The 8,728-nt window shown below is 41.8% G+C and overlaps 2 protein-coding genes, 1 long non-coding RNA gene and 1 pseudogene across 4 annotated transcripts in view; 1 reads left to right on the top strand and 3 right to left on the bottom strand.

The window, feature by feature from the left end:
• The window catches only part of LOC146466405 (muscle, skeletal receptor tyrosine protein kinase-like), a 49,575-nt gene that overhangs the window by 20,331 nt on the left and 20,516 nt on the right, over positions 1 to 8,728 (top strand). The gene's annotated exons all lie outside the window — the stretch shown is intronic.
• LOC146466406 (tetratricopeptide repeat protein 28-like) overlaps positions 2,511 to 8,728 on the bottom strand; it is a 39,620-nt gene continuing 33,402 nt past the window's right edge. Inside the window, exon 7 of one of the 2 annotated variants that reach the window (XR_014868023.1) lies at positions 2,511 to 2,899. The gene's annotated coding sequence lies outside the window, so the exon portion shown is untranslated. Of the gene's footprint in view, positions 2,900 to 2,955; positions 3,198 to 8,728 lie in introns of those variants that run through there. The other variant, XM_085127387.1, reaches the window with a different exon arrangement.
• On the bottom strand, positions 3,730 to 6,466 carry LOC146466407 (tetratricopeptide repeat protein 28-like; annotated as a pseudogene).
• Positions 6,751 to 8,728, bottom strand: part of LOC146466408 (uncharacterized) — a 79,011-nt gene continuing 77,033 nt past the window's right edge. Inside the window, exons 2-3 of the long non-coding RNA XR_014868031.1 lie at positions 7,273 to 7,411; positions 6,751 to 6,942 (exon numbers count right to left, since the gene is read on the bottom strand). This is a non-coding gene — a long non-coding RNA (uncharacterized LOC146466408). The remainder of the gene's footprint in view (positions 6,943 to 7,272; positions 7,412 to 8,728) is intronic.

Consider the following 8,728-nt stretch of genomic DNA (forward strand, 5'->3'; position numbering starts at 1 on the left):
AACCTAAAAATTTGCACTGTCAACTTTGCTGCGAACGGGAGGGGGTGGGGGTTGTTAGACACATAGGGGTTGCGATCTTTTTGTCTGGTGTTGCAGGGGGCCCACAGAGCCGGATTGAACTTAATCCGGTTTCTGTTGCACGAAGCATTTAGGAGTACAGTGTAACCCCGACTACGGCCACCTCATTATTACGGCCACTTTTTTTTTTTTGGCCGCACGGCAAAACCACCATACATTTTCTTGTAAAAAGAAATACCTCGTTAATACGGTCACCCGTTAATACGGCCAAATTTTTTTGGCCCCTTGGTGACCGTATTATCGGGGTTCCACTGTACATGGATTACTATTCGTCCATGGATGGGGTGCTAGTCCATCACGTGGCCTGGGAGATTCTTTATAGGGTGTGAATTTTGAAATAGTCCATTATTTTAAAAAACGGGGCAATCTTTTGCTTCAACGGTGTTATCTTTTCAGAATTGGTTGAGTTTACCGCGTCGTTGACCCAAAGAGGCATCAGCATTTTCCAGACCAATCGTTCAGTATCTGGTCTGGTATCAGCGATTGGAAAAATTTAAGACCATAGTGCCTTCAGGAGACTGTATCAAACAGAGTCAAAACTGATTTGAGTCCCGATTTGAATTGTTTATTCTCCTCAATGTTCTCTATGCATTGCTTACGCTATTAGTAAGGAGAATTTTTTTTAAGTATCGACGCATTTTATCTTTGGTGATGATTTCCTTTATTCTCATTACTTCTATATTTGATCAAGTAGAGGTAGTCTAAGGAGAAACTTCATGTTGGTCGCTATTGGGGCTCAAAGGATTAAATATGACGAGAAATGAAAAGACAGTCGATTTAGGGACGTTCGCGCGAAAATCGTCTGACATTGATTATCTCATCAGGTAATGAGCTACTCGTGTCAGAAATGCCAAAAAATAGGGGTGGTGCTGGTGGAGGAGGGGGGAGGGGGGGCGGTGTCATCGACTTCGTTTCAGAGGTGTGTTATCTGAAAGACCACTCCAGTTTCCAAAAATTGGTCCTCTCTTCTCCACATGATCCAAGTGTCTTTTGGTCTAACAATATTGCAAATGAATTCTTTCAAAACGCGTTTTACCACCCACCCACCCCAGAAGGATGAGTTCTCTTGCGCCCTCTACATTTGCAGCCGGTAGGAAAAAACAAACAAGGTGAGGAAACAAGGCCAACATCTTAACGTCCTTGACCATCTAGCCTGCAGAACAGGCATTATATGTTTTTGCGTTTCTCAGGCGAGCGGAGGCAAGCACGAGGCGAGCGCTGAGCGCCAGTAACGCGCTCCTCCCATCACGCGTCACTCGCGTTCTGCGCGCGCCTCGCGCTTCCCTCCGCTCGCCCGAGAAACGCCAAAAATTAACGCTTGTTCTGCAGGCTATTGGCTTCCCAGAGGACGTGATCATCTCAGTAGTTTTGCAATGTTCCAGATTAGAAGGCCTGCGTAGCGTTTCCCCTCCAGGCGAGTGTATGGAAGAAGCGAACAATGGCTCCCGGGGAGAAGGAACGAAAAACATTTGCAAACAAACGGGGTGAAGGAGCAAAAAACATCTGCAAGCCATCGTTCGCTTCTACCGCTTGCTTGGAAAGGAAACATTGTAATCTGCTTATCTCGATTGTCCACTCGGTAGAAAACGTAACCGGCCTTGAAAATTACTTCAGTCGCGCTTGTGATCTCGACCACTAGCCGCTCCAAACGTTCAGAACGTTACCAAAGCGCAAAGCACTCGCTATACTGTGTCCCACTAATATTGCAGACTCTGTTGCTTTTAGGATTGCAACTTGTCAACTCACTGTGTCTATCGCTCAGAAGGTGTCGCCATGGCTCAATAAAACTCACACTGCCTTCCGTCAGTTCCACCTTAACAGTGAAGAACTTTATTCTATTTGGGTATCAACTGTATCCTATGTATTAAAGAAAAAAAATAAAAATACACTGTTCCGTTTTTGTGCTACTATATCCCATCTGCTGACCCCGGAGAGGCGGGACAAAATCTGGGGTTTCAACTTCAAACAATTTGCCCAAGTCAAAGAAGATTACTTGACTTACAGCGGAGAAAAATCACAAAATGGAGCGCGGTAACCAGTATGATAAAACTGAATGTTCTCTGTCGTAAGCGGACCTTTTTAGAAGATTTTAGGGACCTCAAGCAGCTTCGACGACGACGCCAAGGGAATGGTGAACTTACTGTATGAAATTCGCGTTATCCGTAAAACCATAGCCTGTGAAAAGGCTCCCAAGTAGGGTATAGGGCGAAGACAAAAGTGGAGCTCAAAGCGGGGGGGAGGGGGGTGGAGGAAGAGAAAGCAAGGGAGGGAGCCTGTGGACATTCTTTTGATTCGGCCGTTTCGCCCGCTATATTTTTTCTCCCTATACACAGGATACACCAATTGGGAGCCTGTTCACAGGCTATGAAACCATGAATTTGGTCATATCAAACGAAGGTTGTTTTATAACTGACAAGGTGCCAGAGATTTTGCTGATTTTGAAAACTAATTTGTTCTGACGCTCTCGTTGTTGTATTGTTTTCGCCTGTCCACACTAAAATTAAACCCTCTTAAACTATGAAAACAACTATGACCTGGGGTTGTGTAGATGCTCGCCTCAACATCAACTTCCCCGTTTTCGAAGTCTTCCTTTTCACCTGCACGTTCACACTAAAAACGCTGTGTCTTCAAAACGTCTCCCTTTTCATCAACGTTCTCGTACGTTTAATTTTAGTGTGGGCGATAGCAAGAACATATCAAGAGGTAGGAGTTTTCAAACGGGTGGACGTGGCCTAAGATCCATTTTTTGTTTTCGATCAGATCAACAACAAAATATTGGTGTTCTCTTTAGAATAAGCCAGTTTCATGCACAAAACTCTACCTAAAACACAAATACCAAAATACTTTTTCGTGGTGCTCAACTGAGACCAACTGCATATAAGAAAAATGCTATGTTGTCAAATATTTCAGCGTTTTTGGCCAAAATATAGCTAAGTCTTCGTCACACTTCCTCTTCAATTGAGGTAGGACACCTGAAATGTAGTGTGGTAGTTACTTGAAGTTGTTGTTGGTTACTTAGCAAATATAAGCACCAACTTAAAGTCCACATTTCTTTTAAAGGTTAAACAGCATGGACTGTTGACCGTCTTCTTTGTCATATCTTGGTAAGCCATCTGCAACTGAAACCACAAAAGATTGAATCCAATCAATAGAGCAGTCAATTCAGTTGAGTATTAAAATTAACTTCGCATTTACTTTGGTTTTCCTCTCTGCGCTCTGTGACTGGTTAGATAAAACTCTCACTATTGATAGTGTATGTTTTGCGCTATTTCCAATGGGAAGCCAAACCAAAACAATCGTGCTTTGGTCGCATATGTTTTCCTGCGCTTGGCGCTGGTTTCATGTATTTGCTTCAAGTTCTGATTGGTCCATTGCGCTGTTTTAACTCTTCTATGATTGGTCGGAGAAGTTACCTTGGTTTTACGACACCCCTGGTGACAACCGCTCAAAAATTGAATCTTACCAAAGACGATTTAGTAATGCAACGACAAGAAAAAAATTTACTACAAATACCGAGGTTTTCGGTGAAAAATTTCTCTTGTTGTCTCTTTTCTTCAAATATGACCAAAACCGCTTTTAGAAGGGTGGAGGGGGGGGGGGGGGGGGGGCAGACTTGGAATCGACGGAGCTCGAACAGGAACTAACCTGTTGTTTCAAAGGGTAAACGTCACGTTGTCTCCAATCAGTGTGAAAGGAGCCCACTGCCTTACGTCAGAGAAGCCGTTGGATCTCATCCACTTCATGGCCTAGTGAAGAGATTCACTGGCACTGTGACCACGCACAAGGTGCTTGTAGAAACAATTCATGAACTGCTCGGTTGCTTCATCTTCTAAGGCCCACAGTGCGACCAACACTGAGCGTGCACTGGATCCTAAGAACGCTCGAGCAATTCCAACAACCCCTTCAGCTTTTATCTGTCTATGTCCGCTATGACAACAGCTAAGGACTACCAGTTTGGCTCGCAGTTGACCTTGTGAAACGTCGGACATTGTTAGTGCGTAATCTTCTGTTTGCAAAGACATTTTGAGAGGGCGCACAGGGGCAAGGGCAATTTCTCCTCTTTCAGCATCACCATGTGCAGCAATATGTATCAGACTTGCTGAATGCATCGCTTCAAGTACCGCCATCTTGGTTGCTTCATGTCCCAACAAAGGCTGAACACCAAGCAGTCCTGCAATCATTTCTGCTTCCCTTCTTTCACAAGGCAATTGCTTCAAGAAAAAAAAATTGGCTTACATCAGGATCACCCACTATCAATGCATCCGTGTCTTTATCAGTGTCTGCTGGTCTATCCTGAATGAGCTTCAGAGTCGCCAAAGAAGGAACAATACGAATCCTTAAAGTCTGTGACAAATACCTCTCACTGTCATCCTTTAAAGCTGCAAATGGAACTTTGTACAAGGAGCGTTCGGGAACAATGATGATTTCTGGTTCGTCAAGTAGGTCAGCCAAAGGAGCGATGATCACTTTGTGATACAGAGCAAGACTTGGTTGAGGCCCTTGGTCTTCGTCTCCGTCGTCTTCTATAAGACGAAAAGCTTGTGCGTCTTCCTGAGACCGAACGACCGGGTGAAGAGGGCTTGAAGGAAACAATGATCGATATAACAAATGTGGTATTTTCCCCAGTAATTGGAAGATTAGAGAGGTAGTCCCGGTATTTAAGAAGGGGACTAAATCAGACTGCGCCAACTACCGACAATGCACTGACTATGCTTAATTTAAATAGCAAAACATTGGAGAGAATTGTTTGTGATTCCTTAGATTATCACCTTGTAACAAATGAAGTTATACACTCAAATCAATGGGGTTTCAAGAAAGGTGTCTCCACTGAATCACTACTTTTGTATCTGACTGAAGCATGGAAAAAGGCGATTGATGATGGCTGCAAAGTTGGAGTTCTATTTGTCGACTTCAAGAAGGCGTTTTACACCGTCGACCATGCCATCCTAAAAGATAAATTGTCCGATATAGGTGTGTCTGGTGTGTTCCACGAGTGGATCGCAAGCTACCTTCATGAAAGATTCCAATATGTTACTGTTAACGGTGTACGATCAAAGCTACAACAAATTGGTATGGGTGTTCCCCAAGGTTCTTTACTGGGTCCCAGACTCTTTACAATATATGTCAACGATTTACCGAACTCGTCCGAAACTGGGTGCAATCATATGTTTGCAGATGACACCACAATTTATTACCTTGGGAAAGGAGTCGAAGAAATCATTGATGCGTTAAATCTAATATTAAACGACTTCAAAGTGTGGTGCTGTAAAAATCACCTGACTGTTCACACTGGTAAGACCGTGGCAATGCTGATTTCCAGTCAAGTCTTTGTCGGACCAATGAGTCAGACCTCTAACGTTCGGAAACTCTCACATTTACTTCACCACCAAATCCACTTGCTTGGGTGTTGAAATTGATTATAAACTGAACTGGAAACCGCAAGTTAAAGCCCTGCACTATAAGTTTGGAGGAAAGCTAACATTCCTTAAAAAGCTCAAAGCCCTACCCTCAGGTGTACTAGAAGAAATATATTTTAAAAGATATTTTAAGAACGTTCAGGCTGAGATTAGCTAAAATTGAAGAATATACTAAGAACGTTACGCAGGCTGAGACGGTCAGTTTCGAACACTTTTATTCCAACCAGATATTTTTAAAATGAACAGTGTAAATACGGATAAAATAATACATGAAAAAATTCAGTCTATATCGTCCAGTAACCCAAATAACAGGTGTCTTGGTCACGTCCGCATAGATTTATTGAAATAGTATAAAATCTGCCTTAAAGAACGTCTTAAGAACTTTTCAGGCTCAAATTGCCAACAATAATAAGAACGTTCAGCCTTAGCCTCAAAATTAGACGTTCTTATATAAAAAAGAGTACAAAACAAAGTACTTATCAGCAGAAGTTTGGTCACGCGAAAACAAACAAAGTTGGTGCTGACAATCGGAAATTTATGGGACGGGACAACTCCCAAAAACTACTTCTGCAAGTAAAACAAAGAAAAAAAAACAGTTCTGCGAAAGATTGCACAGCCTAGCGAGGTATTTAGCGTGGAATTGGGACTGTTGCTATGTTATTAAAAATGGCTATGCGATTCAAGGAAAATTCATTACCTGACGATATTGCACTTATCGCTATACCGGTTTTTCGCGTGAAACTTAACGTCGAATTTCCTTGTCAAGTAATGAAGAGAGAATTGAGCAATGAATCGAGCATGAACTTCTACTCGTCAAATTTCGCTAAAGATAGATATTCCCGTCACCAATTTCAGCTTAGTATACAATGAAGGTCTTTTAAAACATTATAGAATGTAGATTTTTAGCTCTATTACACTATATAATACACTTTAGCTTTACCTTTCCCTCCAAATCTTCCAGTGGCCGTCATTCAGAAGTGCGCGCGGGAAACAAGTCACGTGGGCAAAGATAAATTGTACGGTTTGGGAAGGGTGAGCATATTTTACTTGCCATTTTTGTGGTTTCAGCTTCTGAAGCTGAAACCTACATTGTCGTCGTGCGCGTGTTGTGTAAGTAAGTAAGTCCATTTTCCGTAAAGGTTCGGAATGCCGACGGTTCACCACGACAGGGTACGAGATCTGAGTGGGCTTTATTCGTAAGGAAGATTCAAAATGGCTGCCAGGTCTCTCATGCTCACCAAGGGGGCGGTTCAAGGGCACCCAACGGATCGTTTCTGTAAATTATCTGTTCGGAAGGTCTTTAATCCCCTACAATTTTCTGAGGGAAATTTTCACCTCGAACTTTCGTGATATGGAAAATTTAAGGCCTAGTGTTTTAGGATTGATAAAAATATCGTTTCGGGTACCGAAAAAAGGTCAGCTAAGATTTTCGGAAAGGAAATAAGACCTGTTGGAGACTGAAGCTAATAGTGTTTTGTGTGAGATTTGATTATTTTAGCATTTGAGTAATTGTTGTTATCGTGAAATAAGATCGTTTGTGGTGTGATTCGAAGGAACCAATCATTAGTAGCCTTTTGATAGACGCCGGAAATCGCTACGTGATCCAGGACGCTTTGTGCTATACAAATAGTAGTGTCAAATTGTTACTTTTTGGAACGCATATGAGTTGAGAAACGGTGACTAACTGTGAGATCAATTAGTGGAACAAATCTTTTAAAAACCAAACGTGAGTGGTGGAGAACACTGTTTATCTTGGAGGCGAACATTCTCCACAGACCTAAGGTTTTCGGGAAATGGACAAAAATGCCCTAGTAATTTCGAAAAGACTGAAGTTCCCCTAGAATGACCGAACAGATAAAAATATTATAGCGCAGCCTGAAATGAACCTACAGAGCTTTAAAGGTACTCCAGATAGCCTAAAATAGCGTTTCAAAGGTCTGAGATAAAACTGTCGTTGGGTGCCCCTGGCGGTTTGTGGTTCTTGGAAGGAAAACACAGGTTTTCAATACTGTAAATCAAAGGAACAACTTCTAAGGAACACTCGGCTGCTTAAAAAGTCAGTGAGTTCATAACGAAAAAATTCCTGTTCGAGATTGTGTGAATTCGAAAACATGTGCGATCGCAAAGTGACTCCATTTTCCATCAAGATTCGGAATGCCGAAAGCTCACCACGACAGGTTACGAGATCTCAGTCGGCTATATTCGTACCGAAGATCCTTGTATTCAATTTAAAATGGCTGCCGGATCTCTCACTTGTGGATTTTCAAGGTGGCAGTTTGTGAATCATGGAAGGAGAACACAGGTTTTCAATACTGTTAATCACAAGAACAACTTCTAAGGAACACTTGGCTACTTAAAAACACAGTTACTTGAAGCACAGGGTGCCCACACAATGTGTCTGTGTAGCCGATTGTTATTATATAGTAAATGCACTGGATTTACCGTTTGCTTCACCTATAGCGATATATCGCTAGCTATGTATATCAATCAATGATAAATAAACGTTGAATTACCTTTTCTGTGGTATATAGTCGTCCTTTTACCTTAAAAGCGGTTTTTGGAGCGATTTTGAAGGAGCTTGAGTTCGCCGTTGTTGACTGTTCCATATATAAGAAGGTCCTTCTTATACATGGAACAGTCAACGGCGAACTCAAACTCCTTCAAAATCGCTCAAAAAAACCGCTTTTGAGGTAAAAGGACGACCATATACCACAGATAAGGTAATTCAACGTTTATTCATCATTGATTGATATACATAGCTAGCGATAGATCGCTATAGATGAAGCAAACGGTAAATCAAGTGGATTTACTATATAACTAGTAGTAATCACAGATTATTGGAGTGCGTTCGATTCCTTACATAGGACAAAACTTAGATATGGTGGGCACTTTCCTGTTCGTTTTAATTTGACTTATTTCGTTCGTTTTACTCTTTATGCAACTTTTCTTTATTGCAATAATCATCATCTTCACAGAATATTTGAAGTTTCCTTTCCAAATTAATAACCACAGTTTTCCCGCTGGTTACCCAGCCTGAATAACGCAAAGTTAATGGGCAAATAGAAATCTTAACTTTGAGGGTGAAGAAACATCTGGAGCATGAGGGATTATTTCACTCTTCCACCCTGAAGCTACGAGATTCGGGGCAAACCCAAGTACGTGACAGATCTGACAGAGAAAAATTAAAATTAAGGTTGCATGACATTTGCAAAATATTTTCGTAACGTCTTTAA

The sequence above is a fragment of the Pavona decussata genome, unplaced genomic scaffold, assembly GCF_977016875.1.
Source record: "Pavona decussata unplaced genomic scaffold, jaPavDecu1.1 SCAFFOLD_144, whole genome shotgun sequence".
Classification (NCBI taxonomy): domain Eukaryota; kingdom Metazoa; phylum Cnidaria; class Anthozoa; order Scleractinia; family Agariciidae; genus Pavona; species Pavona decussata.